Source organism: Bombina bombina, chromosome 4 (genome assembly GCF_027579735.1).
Source record: "Bombina bombina isolate aBomBom1 chromosome 4, aBomBom1.pri, whole genome shotgun sequence".
NCBI classification, from domain to species: Eukaryota; Metazoa; Chordata; class Amphibia; order Anura; family Bombinatoridae; genus Bombina; species Bombina bombina.
Window position 1 is genome coordinate 1,106,082,017 of NC_069502.1, and position 20,491 is coordinate 1,106,102,507.

General features: G+C 40.9%; 1 long non-coding RNA gene across 1 annotated transcript; it reads left to right on the forward strand.

The window, feature by feature from the left end:
* Positions 1-85: 85 nt before the first annotated feature.
* On the forward strand, positions 86-14,606 carry LOC128657935 (uncharacterized). Its single transcript, XR_008402126.1, has 2 exons — positions 86-1,954; positions 14,265-14,606. It is a non-coding gene; the product is annotated as an uncharacterized LOC128657935 (long non-coding RNA).
* The last annotated feature ends 5,885 nt before the right edge of the window (positions 14,607-20,491 follow it).

Consider the following 20,491-nt stretch of genomic DNA (forward strand, 5'->3'; position numbering starts at 1 on the left):
ATTGTGGGTGTGGTGAGGGGTGTATTTGTAGACATTTTGAGGTTTGGGAAACTTTGCCCCTCCTGGTAGGATTGTATATCCCATACGTCACTAGCTCATGGACTCTTGCCAATATGAAAGAAATTAATTTATCAGATAAATTCTTACATAAATTATGTTTTCATGATTCAGATGGAATGTTAAAAATTGTATGTTCTAATTTGCTTTATTCTTTAGGCATCCTTTGTTGAATAGCCATACACAGGGGTGAGCCAATTACATGAGGCATCTGTGTGCAGCCACCAATCAGCAGCTAATAAGCCTGTCTAGTTATGCTTTTCAACAAATGATATCAAGTGAATAAAGCAAATTAGATAATAGAAGTAAATTGGAAGGTTGTTTTAAACTGTATTCTCTATCTGAATCATGAAAGAAAACATTTGGGTTTTATGTCACTTTAAGTATCTATACCTACCAACCTTAGCAGATATTCTGTTATACAGTCAATGTGTATATTGAGTTTTAACATTAAAGGGACAGTCAAAATTAAAACTTTCATGATTCATAAGAAAATTTATATATTAAGAAATTGTATGCTCTGTCATGAAAGAAAAACTTGGGGTTACATGTCCCTTTAAAGGGATAAACAGGTCAAAATTGAAATATTCATGGGTGCATTTCAGTTTTAAATAGAAGTATTTTTGTGATATACTTCCATCAGCAGAAATGCTTCTAGCAAGTGTTACTGTTTTCAGCAGCGTATGCGCATATGATGTGAGAGCCCGTACCCCACACTTCATAGAGCTGGTGGTGTGTATTGGACCTGTGAAGGCAATGCCATACAAGCCATTGCGGACTCTCAGAACAACTGATGTTTGAATACTGGTGCACGGGCCTGCACAGCATATGTGTGTATGCAACTGAAAACAATAATAGCTTTTACTAGAAGAATGTTTGCTAATTGAAGTGTGTTGCAAAAAATGCTTCTATTCAAAATGGAAATGCATTTCAGGTTTGACCTTTCTATTCCTTTAATATTTTGATAATTTTATCATATTTCAGCTGAAACATTTAAATCCCTACAGTTTACCTTTTATATGGAGACGTTGTGCAACAAAAATTGAAATAATAAGCTTGCTTCATTTTAGTAGCAATAAAGGCTACTTTCGAATTTCTGTATTTCCCACTTATTGGAATGAAGTGATTTTTATTGTTTTACCTCTACTAGTATTTGTGGTTGCAACCTAATTTTAGAGGGATACAAATAACTAACATACTATTTTATTGACCATATAAAATCTACATAAGGAAGCAACTCTACTGTATAAGCACAAACACCAGTTAAATATCCTCTTTAAGGAACTACAAGGAAAATAATTTAAAGGGCACTTTTTTGCGTGGAAAGTTGCTTATTTATTTATGCAGTACCGGTAGTAACTTATTTCCCTTAATACATAGCATTGCATGTTAATGTGGAGTGTGTATTTGTATTCACATGCACACAGTGTTAGAAAATATCACAGTAACGGTACAGGTCTGCTCGGCATAACACACAGGAAATAGCCTAATTTCTCACTTTATTTAAATTTGTTCCTAGTGCATAACTCGTGGAAATTTTATATAGCTGGTGGGGGAGAGAGGGCTCCTGAGAAGCTTCTGCCTAGGGGTTTTACCAAGGTAAATCTGGCCCTGATTAAAAATTCAGATGGCTTAGAGATTTGTATACACTTTCAGGATTTTAGAATCTGAATTCACTTTGTACTAAGCTAATATGTTTACAGTAGGGAAGAATACATTTATAAATTAATTTGACTGCAATGTATAAGAATTATATCTGCCTTTAGAGCATGTTTAAATTTGAGATTGCGAAAGAATGATGCTGTTATTGTCTTTCGAAGGGTAATATAGTCACCCTTTGAAGCCCACTGAAGATGGTATGCAGAATATTGAAGAACTTCCCACATCTTTTGTTAAGGTGAGATTCCTTCCCCCCTGCAAATCTACATACTTGTGTTTTAGAGCAGATAAAATGTCAGTGGACATGCCCTTGGAACTGAAATATGTAAGTATGTATTTGGGGAAATTGTCTAATGGTGTTCAGTACTAATGACTCCAGCAAGCCATTCAATTTGCAATGTAATTTTTGTCAGCATTAATTTCAAAGAACAAAATAAAGTTGATCAGAGAGATAAAACATACACAGCTTAGACGTGAAGCTGGTTAGGCTGTGCTATTCTTATCCCTTCCTGTTTTCACAGAAACCAGGTTAAAATGCTGCTTTACCACATAACTTGCTTTCTTTAGTTAATCCTTTAATTCTGTACTGCGATAATTGATTTACTCTGCTACCAGGTATGTCAGGTTTACTGTTAAAGTGAATCACAATGCAATGATTTCCATGTCAGGGATTTTATTTTGCTATCAAAGTCATCTTAAAGGGATACTTAACCCCACTTTTTTTTTCTTTTGTGATTCAGATAGAGCATGCAATTTTAAGCAACTTTCTAATTTAATCCTATTATGATTTTTTTCTCTTGCTTTCTTTATTTGAAAAAGCCGGAATTAAAGCTTATTAGCCGGCCCATTTTTAGTTCAGCGCCTGGGTAGTGCTTGCTGATTGGTGGCTAAATGTAGTCACCAATCAGCAAGCGCTACCTAGGTGCTGAACAAAAAATGGGGAAGCACTTAAAGGGACATTATACAATGAAAAAATATTGGCTAATTAAATAAAATGTTTGATTTAGAGAAAGTTTGTAATTACCATACATAAGCTATTTTGCTTCCAAAGCTGCTAAAAGTTGGAAGAAACTTGCATTTATTTAGCAGCATATGAATACGAACATAATACAGATAGGGAGGGAGGTAAAAACCTTAAGTAGTGTGCTTACAGCCAGCCGTCATGCTGGAGCTATTTAATGGGAAGTGTTTTATGCAAATGTAGGAAAAGCTGCAGATTCACTTTACAGACAAAGCAGCTACTCACTCAGTTACTCTCTGCTGAGCTCCGTTGTAAGTCTGCTGGTAATGTCACAAAATCTTCCCTCCTCCGTTACCAGGCAGTTACAATCTCCTTGAAATGGGGATCATATTACTCAGAGCAGTATGTGAGACTTCCCCTCCGGTGTCTGCATAACCTAATTAACTGCCTGGTAATGGAGGAGGGAAGATTTTGCGACATTACCAGCAGACTTGCAACGGAGCTCAGCATAGAGTAACATAAAATGGGCATAAAACACTGCCCATTAAACAAAGATCTCCAGCATGACGGCTGGCTGTAAGCACACTACTTAGGGAGGTAAAAACCTTATCTGTATAAGTAATAGGTCGTACGTTCGTATTCATATGCTGCTAAATAAATGAAAGTTTCTTCCAACTTTTAGCAGCTTTAGAAGCAAAATAGCTTATGCATGTTAAAGGGCTATAATACCCAAATGTTGAAACACTTGAAAGTGATGCAGCATAGCTGTAAAAAGCTGACTAGAAAATATCACCTGAACATCTATATGTAAAAAAAGAAAGATATTTTACCTCAAAAGTTCCTCAGTAGCCACATCCCATTGTAAAGGATTTCTAAGCAGCATATTAGTATGTATGTCCCGGGACAGCTGAAAGGATGAGCCTCGTGCACTCATATTATTTCCCTATTCAATGTAACAATGAAATCTCATGAGTTAGGTTAAATCTCATGAGATCACAGTAAAAGAGTTCATGACCTCAGCACTGCTGATGCTGATTGGCTGCTGTTCATTTCTTCATTTTTTTTTTTTTTTAACCTGCAGCTGGGAGCAGCTGAGTATAACTTTTTACACAGAACTTACTCTGCTGAACTGAGGAGATTGTGAGGTAAAATATCTTCCTTTTTTACATAGAGATGCTCAGGTGATATTTTCCTGTCAGCTTTTTACAGTTATACTGCATCAGTTTCAAGTGATTTAGCATATGAGTATTATGTCCCTTTAATTACAAACTTTCTCTAAATCAAACATTTTATTTAATTAGCCAATATTTTTTTGAGTGTATAATGTCCCTTTAAGCTTACATTCCTGCTTTTTTAAATAAAGATAGCAAGAGAAGGAACAGAATTGGATCATAGGATTAAATTCATGACGGAAAAATCTGGGTTTAGTATCCCTTTAAATTTACTCACTTGGAGCTTTATTTCAAGTCAGATTGATAACTATTTAGATGCTACATTGATAAAGTAGCACTATAAGCTTACGAGACAGCTTGACTCATTGAGAAACTGAAGCATTTCTTAGAGAAATGCACTTGTTGAGAATCAGTAATTAAGATTGACCTGTGAGTAAATATAATACATTTATTAAAATAGTGTAGTCTGTGTGATGCTACACACAAAAAAGTACTACCCCCATTTCAAAATAAAAAGCACTAAAATAAAACAGTAAAGGGAATCGTTAAAACGTATTCACCTAAAATTACAGTCATGCCTTATTTTAAAGGAATTATAACTAGCGTTTTTTTTATTTTTTATTAAAAAGACTTTTCTTTTCTCTCTCCTATACTTCATTACACATTCTGCATTTGGCTGGTAAAATCCTATACCCATGAAATCTAACTTTTGCCATGGGAGGTCCTTAAAAAAATAGGAGTCTGTAAATGTACAGTCCATATAGGCCATCAGATTGATAAAACAAACTGAAATCTAAATACTGTACGTCCTTATGTTTCATAAAGGACAATTTGGGACAAAAAGGTTGAAAGTCATCCTACTCCTATCTTCCAACTGGTATATATTTTGCCAGAATGTCTCAGAGCAGACTGGCCAAAGTTATAGTACTTTCCATAGTTGGTACCTAGTAGACCATTTATAAGCACAAGTATTGCTCCAGTAAGGAGGATCACCATAATACAGGTATCGATTGAAGCAGTAAAGTCTCCTTTGGGGGATCTCTGGTCTGTAAAGTTGAACATGTCACCTTTATCCACAGATAATTGTGAGATTGAGATCTTATGAGGAGCATTTAAATTTGCACCTGACATGGCTGCCACCCAGACACGCCCCCCATTCTTAATACTTTTAATTTAATCCAGAAAACATAAATTATGCTTACCTGATAATTTCATTTCCATTGAGGGGAGGAGAGTCCATGGCTTCATTCATTACTTGTGGGAATTAAGAACCTGGCCACCAGGAGGAGGAAAAAACACCCCAGCCAAAGGCTTAAATATCTCACCCAGTCATTCTGCCGAGGGAACCAGGAGAAATATCAGGGTGAAAAAGGTGCCAGAAGATAAATAAATTTAGGGCCGCTCAACGAAGATACGGGCAGGAGCCGTGGACTCTCCTCCCCTCAATGGAAATGAAATTATCAAGTAAGTATAATTTATGTTTCTCTTGTTAAGTGTATCCAGTCCACGGATCATCCATTACTTATGGGATATTAACTCCTCCCCAACAGGAAGTGCAAGAGGATTCACCCAGCAGAGCTGCTATATAGCTCCTCCCCTAACTGCCATTACCAGTCATTCTCTTGCACCCAACGAATAGATAGGATGTGTGAGAGGACTGTGGTGATTATACTTAGTTTCAAGAAGTTCCGGACGTTCAAGCTTTTTGTCAGGCTTTAGCTAGGATCAAGCCTGTGTTTAAAACTGTTGCTCCACCATGGAGTTTGAACTTAGTTCTTAATGTTTTACAGGGGGTTCCGTTTGAACCCCTTCATTCCATTGATATCAAGTTGTTATCTTGGAAAGTTCTGTTTTTAATGGCGATTTCCTCGGCTCGAAGAGTCTCTGAGTTATCTGCCTTACATTGTGATTCTCCTTATCTGATTTTTCATTCAGACAAGGTAGTTCTGCGTACTAAACCTGGGTTCCTACCTAAGGTGGTCACTAACAGGAATATCAATCAAGAGATTGTGGTTCCATCTTTGTGTCCTAATCCTTCTTCGAAAAAGGAACGTCTGCTACACAATCTAGATGTAGTCCGTGCCCTGAAATTTTATCTACAGGCAACTAAGGATTTTCGACAAACGTCTTCCCTGTTTGTCGTTTATTCTGGTCAGAGGAGAGGTCAAAAAGCTTCGGCTACCTCTCTCTCCTTTTGGCTTCGTAGCATAATACGGTTAGCCTATGAGACTGCTGGACAGCAGCCTCCTGAAAGAATTACAGCACATTCTACTAGAGCTGTGGCTTCCACTTGGGCCTTTAAGAATGAGGCTTCTGTTGAACAGATTTGCAAGGCTGCAACTTGGTCTTCTCTTCATACTTTTTCCAAATTTTACAAATTTGACACTTTTGCTTCTTCGGAGGCTGTTTTTGGGAGAAAGGTTCTTCAGGCAGTGGTTCCTTCCGTATAAAGAGCCTGCCTGTCCCTCCCGTCATCCGTGTACTTTAGCTTTGGTATTGGTATCCCATAAGTAATGGATGATCCGTGGACTGGATACACTTAACAAGAGAAAACATAATTTATGCTTACCTGATAAATTTATTTCTCTTGTAGTGTATCCAGTCCACGGCCCGCCCTGTCACTTTAAGGCAGGTAATTTTTCCATTAAACTACTGTCACCACTGCACCCTATGGTTTTCCTTTCTCTGCATGTTTTCGGTCGAATGACTGGTAATGGCAGTTAGGGGAGGAGCTATATAGCAGCTCTGCTGGGTGAATCCTCTTGCACTTCCTGTTGGGGAGGAGTTAATATCCCATAAGTAATGGATGATCCGTGGACTGGATACACTACAAGAGAAATAAATTTATCAGGTAAGCATAAATTATGTTTTTCCATCTAAAGGGGAGGAGAGTCCACGGCTTCATTCATTACTTGTGGGAACATATACCCAAGCTCTAGAGGACACTGAATGAAACGGGGAGGGCAACAGGCAGACCCTAATCTGAGGGCACCACAGCCTGCAAAAACCTTTCTCCCAAAAACGGCTTCCGCAGAAGCAAAAACATCAAATTTGTAAAAGTGTGTAAGGAGGACCAAGTAGCCGCCTTACAAATTTGCTCCATAGAGGCCTCATTCTTGAAGGCCCAAGTTGAAGCCACAGCTCTAGTTGAATGAGCCGTGATCCTCGGAGGAGGCTTATGTTACGCTGTCTCATAAGCAAAGCGAATCAAGCTCCTTAACCAAAACGACAAAGAAGTAGCAGAGGCCCTTTGTGCTTCCCAGAATACACCACAAAAAGAGATGTAGACTGTCTGAAATCCTTTGGAGCCTGAAGATAGAACTTCAAGGCACGAACCACATTCAGGTTATGAAGTAACCACTCCTTTGAAGAATAAGGGTTAGGACACAAAGAAGTTATTTCCCGATTGATGTTACGGTGGGACACCACCTTGGGGAGAAACCCCAACCCAGTGCAAAGTACAGCCTTATCCGCATGAAACACCAGATAAGGAGGATCACATTGCAAGGCAGCTAGTTCAGATACTCTGCATGCCGATGCAATAGCCAACAGGATGAGAACCTTCCAGGACAGAATCTTAATGTCTATGGAATGCATAGGTTCAAACGGAACTCTCTGCAAAACCTTAAAGACGGGCCTAATTCTAGACAGATAAATTCAAATACTATACAGATATGTTAGATGTTAACAACAAAATGTACAGAATGACTAGAATAGAGCACAATACTCCCCTCTTAGGTGACCGCAGCCTTCTAACAGTCTCTCCCAAAAGGACTGTGAGTAGAATATGGAATATGTATATAGAGGCGTTGGTCTTGGATCCTTCTGTGTGTTGTAGTGTACACTAAAGAAAGAAACTTGACTTGTGATTCGCAGGAGTTAACAACAAAATAATGTGCAGTATACTTACTCCGAAAATTTCAGAGTTCAGCTTCTTCATAAGGATCTATATCCCGATTTTCCCATATTGTGCTTTAGTATCTGCAGACAATGGAAATTACACTGCAGGTGATTGTATCTCTTAAAATGATATAAAGTGCAGTATACTCACTCAGAGTAATTCGGAATCCGGCTCTTCAAAAGTGGTTGGTAACTTTGAAATACTTCCAAAAAGGCAGCAGAAAATACTTGTAACAAACAAATATTTATTAAAACAGCTCTTCTTTTGGCTCTACGCGTTTCAACGACTAAATCGTCTTTTTCAAGAGCAGTAAAAACAATTGGAAGTGCTGCCTTGGAGTATTAAAGGTGTATTTATACAGATAATCAATGTTCCTGTTCTGGTGCTAAACACCGGAATAGGACTCACAAATAAAACATTTTATTTTTATCCCCATCCGATTGTGTTTGAGAGTAATGCAATTTCTTATGTACTTAAGCGATTTCGCTCAATCTCAATTTATCGGATCGGTATAAACAAATTAAAAGTTATTTGACCAATCACAGTGAAGTAATGTGGTAGTTCCCTTTCGAGTCCCGATTCTGTGCAGTTCCCTTTCAGGTCTGCCGAAGGATGCGTTATCATGTGTTCCAGTTAGACCAATCGGATAGCGAGCGTTGTTCCAGATACTTTGTGTGTGAAAATCTGTTTCCAGGTTTGTCCGGACAGTTCTGTATCACATGTCCCGAGTTGGCCAATCCTTTTGTGAGTGATGTTTTCACCATATTCCCATAATAACCGATACTCTGAATTTTCTCTAAGGGGTATGTAATAGAGAGTGCAGATCACTTTGGGTCATATATTGGACAATATATTTCCGATTCAAAAACAATTACGATAAAAACACTTCTTGGAACCATATTAATTATCATATCTTTAAATAAGTCACCAACATAATTTTAAAAATTAAATTAATTCCTAAAAACCAACTTAAACAATTTTATAATTCTAACTATATTGAATGTTATCTCTAAAAAATAATGATTAAAAATTAACTAGTTATAAAATTCTTCTTTAGACTATTATATAAGAGACTTTATATCAGTGGAATTTGATTAAGTCTCGTTCATACATATGTGACATTGATTCAGACATGGATTAAAACATTTTGATAACATTTTACATTCTACATCAAATAAAATTTCTCTCCATGAATACATTTCAATAATGGTTGAATTCAATAAAGCATATAGATATACAGAATAAATAAATGAATAAAAATAAAAAAATGAAATAAAAATATGCAGTCTCTCTGTATTGTATTAAATGAACGCTGCCACTCTAATGTCTTTATTTAAACCGTAGTGTCCATATGTTTTTAATGTGTGTATCCACCATAATTCTCTTTTATTAAGTTCTTTTTTCTATCTCCCCCCTCTCCAATGTAGTGAAACTTTTTCTATGCCAATCCATGATAGATGTTTTTTATCATATAGTGGGCAATTATTATAATGCAATGGAACACCATGATCTTCCTTCTCCTTTTCAATTTTGTTAAGATGCTCTAATATTAGTGTCTTTACGAATCTTGAAGTTTGGCCTAAATATTGAATCTGACAATTACATTGTAGTAAATAAATTGTATTTTTGGTTTTGCAACTAATGAAATCTTTTATTGTATAGGATCTGCCTGTTACAGTGGAAGTAAATGTCTTGTGTGTTTTCTTGGTGGAATTGCACGCTTTGCAATGTCCACATGTGTAAAATCCTGTCAGGTTTGCAATTTGAATGGGTTTTGGAGGCTTCATCCCTTTAATAAGGGAAGGTGCTAGTCTCTGTTTAAAGTTGGTTCCCTTTCTGAAAGTTATTATTGGTTTATTGGGAATGATATTGTTTAAGTATTCATCATTCTTGAGAACATTCCAATGTTGATTTATGTCGTTGAAACGCGTAGAGCCAAAAGAAGAGCTTTTTAAATATGTTTTAATAAATATTTGTTTGTTACAACAAGTATTTTCTGCTGCCTTTTTGGAAGTATTTCAAAGTTACCAACCACTTTTGAAGAGCCGGATTCCGAATTACTCGGAGTATACTGCACTTTATATCATTTTAAGAGATACAATCACCTGCAGTGTAATTTCCATTGTCTGCAGATACTAAAGCACAATATGGGAAAATCGGGATATAGATCCTTATGAAGAAGCTGAACTCTGAAATTTTCGGAGTAAGTATACTGCACATTATTTTGTTTTTAACTCCTGCGAATCACAAGTCAAGTTTCTTTCTTCAGTGTGCACTACAACACACAGAAGGATCCAAGACAAGCGCCTCTATATACATATTCCTAATTCTAGACAGAGCCTGAACAAAAGATTGAATGTCGGGGAGCTCAGCGAGTATATGCAACAAAACTGATAATGTAGAAATCTGTTTCTTTAAAGAAACTAGCGGCAAGACCCTTCTCCAAACTATCCTGGAGAAAGGACAGAATCCTGGATACCTCCACCTTGTGCCAAGGATATCCATGCTTCTCACACCAGGACAAGTAAGTCCTTCACACATTATGGTAGATGTGACTAGTGACTGGCTTCCTTGCCTGAATTAGAGTATCAATCACACTTTCTGAAAAGCCTCTCTTGGCTAAAACAAGGCATTCAACCTCCACGCAGTCAGCCTCAGAGAATCTAGATTTCGATGCTGAAAGGAGCCCTGTGACAGGGTAACCTCCACGGCGGAGAGGAAGACATCCCCACCAGATCCGCAAACCACGTCCTCTATGGCCACGAAGGAGCAATCAGAATGGCCGGGGCCCGCTCCTGTTTGATGCGTGCCACTACGCAAGGTAGAAGTGGTAACAGTGGGAAAAATGTAAGTTAGGCTGAATTCCCAAGGAACCACTAAGGCATCGATCAGCTCTGCCTGGGGATCCCTGGACCTCGCCCCGTATCGAGGTAACTTGCAATTGAGTCTGGACGCCATGAGATCTATCTCCGGCACTCCCCATCTGTGACAAATCTCTGCAAGCACCTCTGGGTGAAGAGACCATTCCCTCGGATGGAAGGATTGTCTGCTGAGAGAGTCTGCCTCCCAGTTGTCCACACCCAGAATGTGAATCTCAAAGCGAGCAGTCGTAGGACTCCGCCCAATCCAGAATCCAAGACACCTCTCATCGCGAGAGAGCTCCTCGTACCCCCCTCCCCTGATGGTTGATGTAAGCCACTGAGTTAATGTTGTTGTCAGTCTGGAATCTGATCTAGGATGTTGATCGGAAGGAGAGACTCCTCCCTGGACCACCTTGTGCTATCCTGGCACCCCAAACAGCGTCCCATCCTGTCAGTCTGGCGTCCGTGGTCACAATCTCCCAGGACGGTCGCAAGAAGGATGTCCCCATGGACAGTTGCTCCGGACGAATCCACCAAGAGAGGAAGTTCAGAGTCCGAGCATTCATGGATATCAGCTGTGATAAATCTGAGATGGAACCTGGTGAATGGGATGACATCTATGCTTGACATCACGAGACCTAGCACCTCCATACATTGGGTCATCAACGGGCTTGTGGAGGACTGAAGGGCAAGACAGGTGGACGCAAGCTTCCTCCGCCACTGATTTGTGAGAAATATCTTCATGTACAGAGTATCGTACCCAGGAACTCTATCTTCCACCCGTGAGATTGGAGCAGAATAGCCCTCAAATGATCCTCTGCGAGGCCGAGCGACGGCGCCTGAACTAGGATGTCGTCCACCACCATGCCCCTGGATCTGTCCACTGCAAGCAGGGCCCCCCAGAACCTTTGTGAAAACTCTTGGGGCCGTCGCTAGACTAAAAGGAAGGGTCACAAACTGGAAGTGTTGGTCCAGAAACGCAAATCTTAGGAACCTAAAGTGGTCCCTGTGAATTGGCACATGAAGGTAAGCGTCCTTCAAGTGTATAGTTGTCATGAACTGTCCCTCTTGAACTAGGGGCAGAATAGATCTGATCGTTTCCATTTTGAACGATGGAACACTCAGAAACTTGTTTAAATACTTGAGGTGCGGAACGTGCCCTCCTCCTTTGGGACCACAAAAAGATTGGAATAGTACCCTAGACCCCTTTCTGCTAGGGGTACTGGTATGATAACTCCGAGACGAGATCTCTCTTCTCCGGTCTTGAAGACAGGAGGAATCTGCCCTTGGGCGGATGGGATCTGAACCCTATCCTGTAACCCTGGGAGACCACTTCTAGAACCCAAGGGTCCTGAACGTCCTGCAACCATGCATCTGAGAATAGAGATAATCTGCCCCCTATGTGATGCAGAGACCGGTCTGGGCCACCCCTTCATGCCGATTTTGTCTCGGCGAGCTTCTTGCTCTGCTTAGACTTGTTCCAAGATTGAGCCGGTTTCCAAGATCCCTTAGACTGGTCCGCTTTTGCGGTGGATTGCTGGAGCTGGGCCTTATCCGCACGAAAGGGATGAAAAGTAGATAATTTAGGCTTAGCCTTCTCATCCTGCGGTAGAAAAGCTCCCTTGCCTTCCATAACCGTGGATATAATCGAATCCAATCCTGGACTAAACAGGATCTTTCCTTCAAAAGGCAGGGACAACAGCCTCGCCTTAGAGGTCATGTCCACAGACCAAGATTTTAGCCACAGAGCCCTGTGCGCTGAAACAGAAAAACCTGACACCTTAGCATTCAGGCAAATAATTTTGCATATTGGCATCACAGATGAAAGAATTGGCTAACTTCAGTGCCTTAATCTTCTGTATGTTGTCGATAAATGTCTCCCCCTCGACCATTTCACACAGGGATTCACACCAATATGTCGCAGCTCCAGCGACCGCCGCTGCTGGCTGAAAAACAAACCCTGTGTGCTGAAACATCTTTCTCAACATGTTTTCCAGCTTTTTATCCATGGGCTCTTTATCGATGGGGAATAGTCGTCCGCTTTGCGAGCGTATGGTCCCCCACAGCTCAAGCTGAGAGTCTGGAACGGGGAACCTAATCGCTTCCATTCGTTCTTAATAATATTAGCCATCTTAATGGGAACCGGGAAAGACTGAGGTACTACCCTGTCCTCGTATACCTTGTCAAGCTTAGGAATCGCAGGTTCCTCCGGTATCTTAGGTTCCGGAACCACCAGTGTTGCAAGCACCTACCGTAGCAGCGCAAATTTTCCATCCTAAACCTATAACCAGGCTCCTCCGCTGCCGGAGGTTTAGATGACACTGACTCCATCGGCGAGGACAAACCCTACGCTTGTGCTTAGCAGAAGGTGGTAAGGCATGGATCACTTTTGAAACCGCTGATTCCAGTTGGTCCGCAAAGTCTGATGGCCAACGAATCTCTCCCGAAGGAGTAACGGTTGGACCCGGGGTGCTGCATGTGTAACCGGAGTTGAATGTAGGAAACGCACCTCCCGGGACGAAGAACCCTCAGAGGCGGACGGCTCAGTAGTACTAGACATCCGTTTACATTTAAATGTTGTAACTTTATCGAGGCATGTGGAACATAGTTGAGCAGGCTGATATACCAGAACCTCCTCACAATTAAAGACGGGAATGAGACTTTATTAAGGAAGGAGAGTCCTCCAGCGCTAACGCATTTGGTTAGACTAACTTTATTTATTAAAAAAGCACCTTTTATACCACCAATGGCCGGGGCACTCAGCACCTCCTAGGACCCGGACTACAGAAACCACTACGTTTCCTGCGCCACAGATCAACAGGAAGGATAGATAGCCACACCCGTCACATGGAATGCCTGGCAGGACCACCCCTGCACTAGGGAAAAACGCGCTAAAAAAATGACTGTGCAAAGTTTCCGCAAGTAACCTGAAAGTTCCATACATTGCCAGAGCCTCATCTCGCAGCAATGACACAAACCCCCCTGTTCAATAATCTCCCTTCCAGGAATATTAACCCTTGATTCTGTAAAGATAAAAAGTTGCCACACTGTGACCCTGAAACTATCTTACCAGAATCTACGTTGTGGAACAGGAACACGGCCCTTCAAGTGTGACAGGTTAGTAGCCTCGCTCCTGACATGGACTTGAGTGAAGAAAACAGGCTGCGAAACTCGTCAACGCTGATTGCTTATGGAGCTGTTAATCTGAGTCGCGATGGTTTTGCAGAAAGACTCCCTGCAACTCTAACTTTCGCCTAGGCTCTCACTAAGAGGCTGACAGGACTACTTAAAACTCCAGTCCCACTGCGAAGAGTACTACCCTCCATAAGAGACTACTCCGAAACTCCTCTGCCATCCTCCTGTGACAAAAGGCAAAGAATGACTGGGGGATGAGGGAAGTGGGGGAGGTATTTAAGGCTTTGGCTGGGGTGTCTTTGCTGCCTCCTGGTGGCCAGGTTCTTAATTCCCACAAGTAATGAATGAAGCTGTGGACTCTCCTTTAGATGGAAATGGGGTTTAGATTACAAACATTAAATGCATTCTTAACCAAGTCCTCAGTATGTGAATGTATACCTGCTTTACTCTCAATATCTCTCTAAAATTGCTAAGCACAATCTATTCCAAAAATATCACTGATGCATCTTTTTTCATAGATTCGGAACATCCCTAGCAGGCTTGTTACTAAGTACAGACCATGTAATATCAGGTTGAAATGAAAACGGAAAATAAAGACAAATACTAGGACAAAATAAAAAACCTGCTGCTTCAACCCACGATTCAGAGAGAGCATGCAATTGTAAACCACTTTCAATATCAAAATGTGCACAATCTTTTTACACACACACTGAGGCACTAGCTCCTACTGATAATGTGCATGAAATGACAGTATATACATATGCATTTTGTGATTGCCCGATAGCTGTCACGATACAGGGGGAAGGAAAGTTGAACTGACTGAAATTTGTCTGGAAATAAAAAAAAATCTACACATTTGACATTCAGACTAAGTGCTTTTGCATTGTCTTTTTATGATGCAATTCTACTGCATTTAATGGTTCTTTAATATTTTGTGAAATATTAGGCTGTCAGGATCTGTTTCCCTTTAAAAGAGCCTGCACTACAAGAGGAAGCTAGTTCTGAATGAGGTTCTCAAAGGTGAACCCTTTTTAAGGGTCAGTTTACCCCATAGACTAGTAGAATGTCAAATGCAAAGTATTGAAGGGATATTAAACTTATATCATTACCCATAAAAAGTTACATTTTAGATAGTTTAGCTTGTCAGTACAATGTAACTGTGTAGCTGATGCTAAATTAAGAACCTTGTATGTATACAATTTTTAGTTTTGATCAGCAGTGTTAGATTTGTTTTGTATCTCAGTATTTCGATTTTTTTTTTTCTTCAATCCCTTAAATTCAAAGATGGTTTAGATTTTAGCATATCCTTTATTCATAGTTTGAATCGCCTATAAAACAGAATTTATGCTTACCTGATAAATTACTTTCTCCAACGGTGTGTCCGGTCCATGGCGTCATCCTTACTTGTGGGATATTCTCTTCCCCAACAGGAAATGGCAAAGAGTCCCAGCAAAGCTGGTCACATGATCCCTCCTAGGCTCCGCCCACCCCAGTCATTCGACCGACGGACAGGAGGAAATATATATAGGAGAAACCATATGATACCGTGGTGACTGTAGTTAGAGAAAATAATTCATCAGACCTGATTAAAAAACCAGGGCGGGCCGTGGACCGGACACACCGTTGGAGAAAGTAATTTAGCAGGTAAGCATAAATTCTGTTTTCTCCAACATTGGTGTGTCCGGTCCACGGCATCATCCTTACTTGTGGGAACCAATACCAAAGCTTTAGGACACGGATGAAGGGAGGGAGCAAATCAGGTCACCTAAATGGAAGGCACCACGGCTTGCAAAACCTTTCTCCCAAAAATAGCCTCCGAAGAAGCAAAAGTATCAAATTTGTAAAATTTGGCAAAAGTGTGCAGTGAAGACCAAGTCGCTGCCTTACATATCTGGTCAACAGAAGCCTCGTTCTTGAAGGCCCATGTGGAAGCCACAGCCCTAGTGGAGTGAGCTGTGATTCTTTCAGGAGGCTGCCGTCCGGCAGTCTCATAAGCCAATCGGATAATGCTTTTAAGCCAAAAGGAAAGAGAGGTAGAAGTCGCTTTTTGACCTCTCCTTTTACCAGAATAAACAACAAACAAGGAAGATGTTTGTCTGAAATCTTTAGTAGCCTCTAAATAGAATTTTAGAGCACGGACTACTTCCAAATTGTGTAACAAACGTTCCTTCTTTGAAACTGGATTCGGACACAAAGAAGGTACAACTATCTCCTGGTTAATATTTTTGTTGGAAACAACTTTCGGAAGAAAACCAGGCTTAGTACGCAAAACCACCTTATCTGTATGGAACACCAGATAGGGCGGAAAACACTGCAGAGCAGATAACTCAAACTCTTCTAGCAGAAGAAATTGCAACCAAAAACAAAACTTTCCAAGATAATAACTTAATATCTACGGAATGTAAGGGTTCAAACGGAACCCCTTGAAGAACTGAAAGAACTAGATTTAGACTCCAGGGAGGAGTCAAAGGTCTGTAAACAGGCTTGATACTAACCAGAGCCTGAACAAATGCTTGAACATCTGGCACAGCTGCCAGTCTTTTGTGAAGTAAAACAGATAAAGCAGAGATCTGTCCCTTCAGAGAACTTGCAGATAATCCTTTCTCCAAACCTTCTTGTAGAAAGGATAGAATCTTAGGAATTTTTATCTTGTTCCATGGGAATCCTTTAGATTCACACCAACAGATATATTTTTTCCATATTTTATGGTAAATTTTTCTAGTTACAGGCTTTCTAGCCTGAATCAGAGTATCTATTACAGAATCTGAAAACCCACGCTTTGATAAAATCAAGCGTTCAATCTCCAAGCCGTCAGTTGGAGGGAAACCAGATTCGGATGTTCGAATGGACCCTGAACAAGAAGGTCCTGTCTCAAAGGTAGCTTCCATGGTGGAGCCGATGACATATTCACCAGGTCTGCATACCAAGTCCTGCGTGGCCACGCAGGAGCTATCAAGATCACCGAGGCCCTCTCCTGATTGATCCTGGCTACCAGCCTGGGGATGAGAGGAAACGGTGGGAATACATAAGCTAGGTTGAAGGTCCAAGGTGCTACTAGTGCATCTACTAGAGTCGTCTTGGGATCCCTGGATCTGGACCCGTAGCAAGGAACCTTGAAGTTCTGACGAGACGCCATCAGATCCATGTCTGGAATGCCCCATAATTGAGTTATTTGGGCAAAGATTTCCGGATGGAGTTCCCACTCCCCCGGATGGAATGTCTGACTCAGAAAATCCGCTTCCCAATTTTCCACTCCTGGGATGTGGATCGCAGACAAGTGGCAGGAGTGATCCTCCGCCCATTGAATTATCTTGGTCACTTCTTTCATCGCCAGGGAACTCCTTGTTCCCCCCTGATGATTGATATATGCAACGGTCGTCATGTTGTCTGACTGAAACCTTATGAATTTGGCCTTTGCTAGTTGAGGCCAAGCTCTGAGAGCATTGAATATCGCTCTCAGTTCCAGAATGTTTATCGGGAGAAGAGACTCTTCCCGAGACCATAGACCCTGAGCTTTCAGGGATTCCCAGACCGCGCCCCAGCCCACTAGGTTGGCGTCGGTCGTGACAATGACCCACTCTGGTCTGCGGAAGCTCATTCCCTGTGACAGATTGTCCAGGGTCAGCCACCAACGGAGTGAATCTCTGGTCTTTTGATCTACTTGAATCGTCGGAGACAAGTCTGTATAATCCCCATTCCACTGTCTGAGCATGCACAGTTGTAATGGTCTTAGATGAATTCGTGCAAATGGAACTATGTCCATTGTTGCAACCATCAATCCTATTACTTCCATGCACTGCGCTATGGAAGGACGAGGAACAGAATGAAGTACTTGACAAGAGCTTAGAAGTTTTGATTTTCTGACCTCTGTCAGAAAAATCCTCATTTCTAAGGAATCTATTATTGTTCCCAAGAAGGGAACTCTTGTTGACGGGAACAGAGAACTTTTTTCTTTGTTCACCTTCCATCCGTAAGATCTGAGAAAGGCTAGGACGATGTCCGTATGAGCCTTTGCTTTTGACAGGGACAACGCTTGAATCAGGATGTCGTCCAAGTAAGGTACTACTGCAATGCCCCTTGGTCTTAGAACCGCTAGAAGGGACCCTAGTACCTTTGTGAAAATCCTTGGAGCAGTGGCTAATCCGAATGGAAGTGCCACAAACTGGTAATGCTTGTCCAGAAAAGCGAACCTTAGGAACTGATGATGTTCCTTGTGGATAGGAATATGTAGGTACGCATCCTTTAAATCCACGGTAGTCATAAATTGATTTTCCTGGATAGTAGGTAGGATCGTTCGAATAGTTTCCATTTTGAACGATGGTACCCTGAGAAATTTGTTTAGGATCTTTAGATCCAAAATTGGTCTGAATGTTCCCTCTTTTTTGGGAACTATGAACAGATTGGAATAAAATCCCATTCCTTGTTCTCTTATTGGAACTGGATGTATCACTCCCATCTTTAACAGGTCTTCTACACAATGTAAGAATGCCTGTCTCTTTATTTGGTTTGAAGATAAATGAGACCTGTGGAACCTCCCCCTTGGGGGTAGTTCCTTGAATTCCAGGAGATAACCTTGAGAAACTATTTCTAGCGCCCAAGGATCCTGAACATCTCTTGCCCAAGCCTGAGCAAAGAGAGAAAGTCTGCCCCCCACTAGATCCGGTCCCGGATCGGGGGCTATCCCTTCATGCTGTTTTGGTAGCAGTGGTAGGCTTCTTGGCCTGCTTACCCTTGTTCCAGCCTTGCATTGGTTTCCAGGCTGGTTTGGGTTGTGAAGTATTACCCTCTTGCTTAGAGGATACAGAATTAGAGACTGGTCCGTTTCTGCGAAAGGGACGAAAATTAGGCTTATTATTAGCCTTAAAAGACCTATCCTGTGGGAGGGCGTGGCCCTTTCCCCCAGTGATGTCTGAAATAATCTCTTTCAAATCAGGTCCAAATAATGTTTTACCTTTGAAAGGAATGTTAAGCAATTTTGTCTTGGAAGACACATCCGCTGACCAAGACTTTAGCCAAAGCGCTCTGCGCGCCACGATAGCAAACCCTGAATTTTTCGCCGCTAATCTAGCTAATTGCAAAGCGGCATCTAAAACAAGAGTTAGCCAATTTAAGTGCTTGAACTCTGTCCATAACCTCCTCATACGAAGATTCTTTACTGAGCGATTTTTCTAGTTCCTCGAACCAGAAACACGCTGCCGTAGTGACAGGAACAATGCATGAAATAGGTTGTAGAAGGTAACCTTGCTGTACAAAAATCTTTTTAAGCAAACCCTCTAATTTCTTATCCATAGGATCTTTGAAAGCACAACTATCTTCGATAGGAATAGTAGTGCGTTTGTTTAGAGTAGAAACCGCCACCTTTACCTTGGGGACTGTCTTCCATAAGTCCTTTCTGGGGTCGACTATAGGAAATAATTTCTTAAATATAGGGGGGGGAACAAAAGCTATGCCGGGCCTTTCCCACTCTTTATTTACTATGTCCGCCACCCGCTTGGGTATAGGAAAAGCGTCGGGGGGCACCGGAACCTCTAGGAACTTGTCCATCTTACATAATTTCTCTGGAATGACCAAATTGTCACAATCATCCAGAGTAGATAACACCTCCTTAAGCAGTGCGCGGAGATGTTCTAATTTAAATTTAAATGTCACAACATCAGGTTCAGCTTGATGAGAAATTTTTCCTGAATCTGAAATTTCTCCATCAGACAAAACCTCCCTCATGGCCCCTTGAGATTGGTGTGAGGGTATGTCAGAACAGTTATCATCAGCGTCCTCTTGCTCTTCAGTGTTTAAAACAGAGCAATCGCGCTTTCTCTGATAAGTAGGCATTTTGGATAAAAGATTTGCTATGGAGTTATCCATTACAGCCGTTAATTGTTGCATGGTAATAAGTATTGGCGCACTAGATGTACTAGGGGCCTCCTGTGTGGGCATAACTGGTGTAGACACAGTAGGGGATGATGTAGTATCATGTTTACTCCCCTCATTTGAGGAATCATCTTGGGCAATATCATTATCTGTGGCATTACTGTCCTTACTTTGTTTGGACACTATGGCACAATTATCACATAAATTTAAATGGGGAGACACATTGGCTTTCATACATATAGAACATAGCTTATCTGATGGTACAGACATGTTAAACAGGCTTAAACTTGTCAACAAAGCACAAAAAACGTTTTAAAATAAAACAGTTACTGTCACTTTAAATTTCAAACTGAAAACACTTTATTACTGAATATGTGAAAAAGTATGAAGGAATTGTTCAAAATTCACCAAAATTTCACCACAGTGTCTTAAAGCATTAAAAGTATTGCACACCAAATTTCAGAGCTTTAACCCTTAAATTAACGGAACCGGAGCCGTTTTTACATTTAACCCCTATACAGTCCCAGCTATATGCTTTGCTGAGACCCAACCAAGCCCAGAGGGGAATACGATACCAAATGACGCCTTCTATAAGCTTTTTCAGTGATTCTTAGCTCCTGACACATGCATCTGCATGCCTTGCTCTCCAAAAACAACTGCGCATTAATGGCGCGAAAATGAGGCTCTGTCTATAACTAGAAAGGCCCCCATCTGAAAAAGGTGTCCAACACAGTGCCTGCCGTTTTTCTAAACGTTCCCCAAGATTATAATACCAATTATTAGTTAGAATCTGCATAATATGCCTAGTAAAGCAATCGTTTTAGCCCAGAAAAATGTCTACCAGTTTTTAAGCCCTTTTTGAAGCCCTTTATTCTTT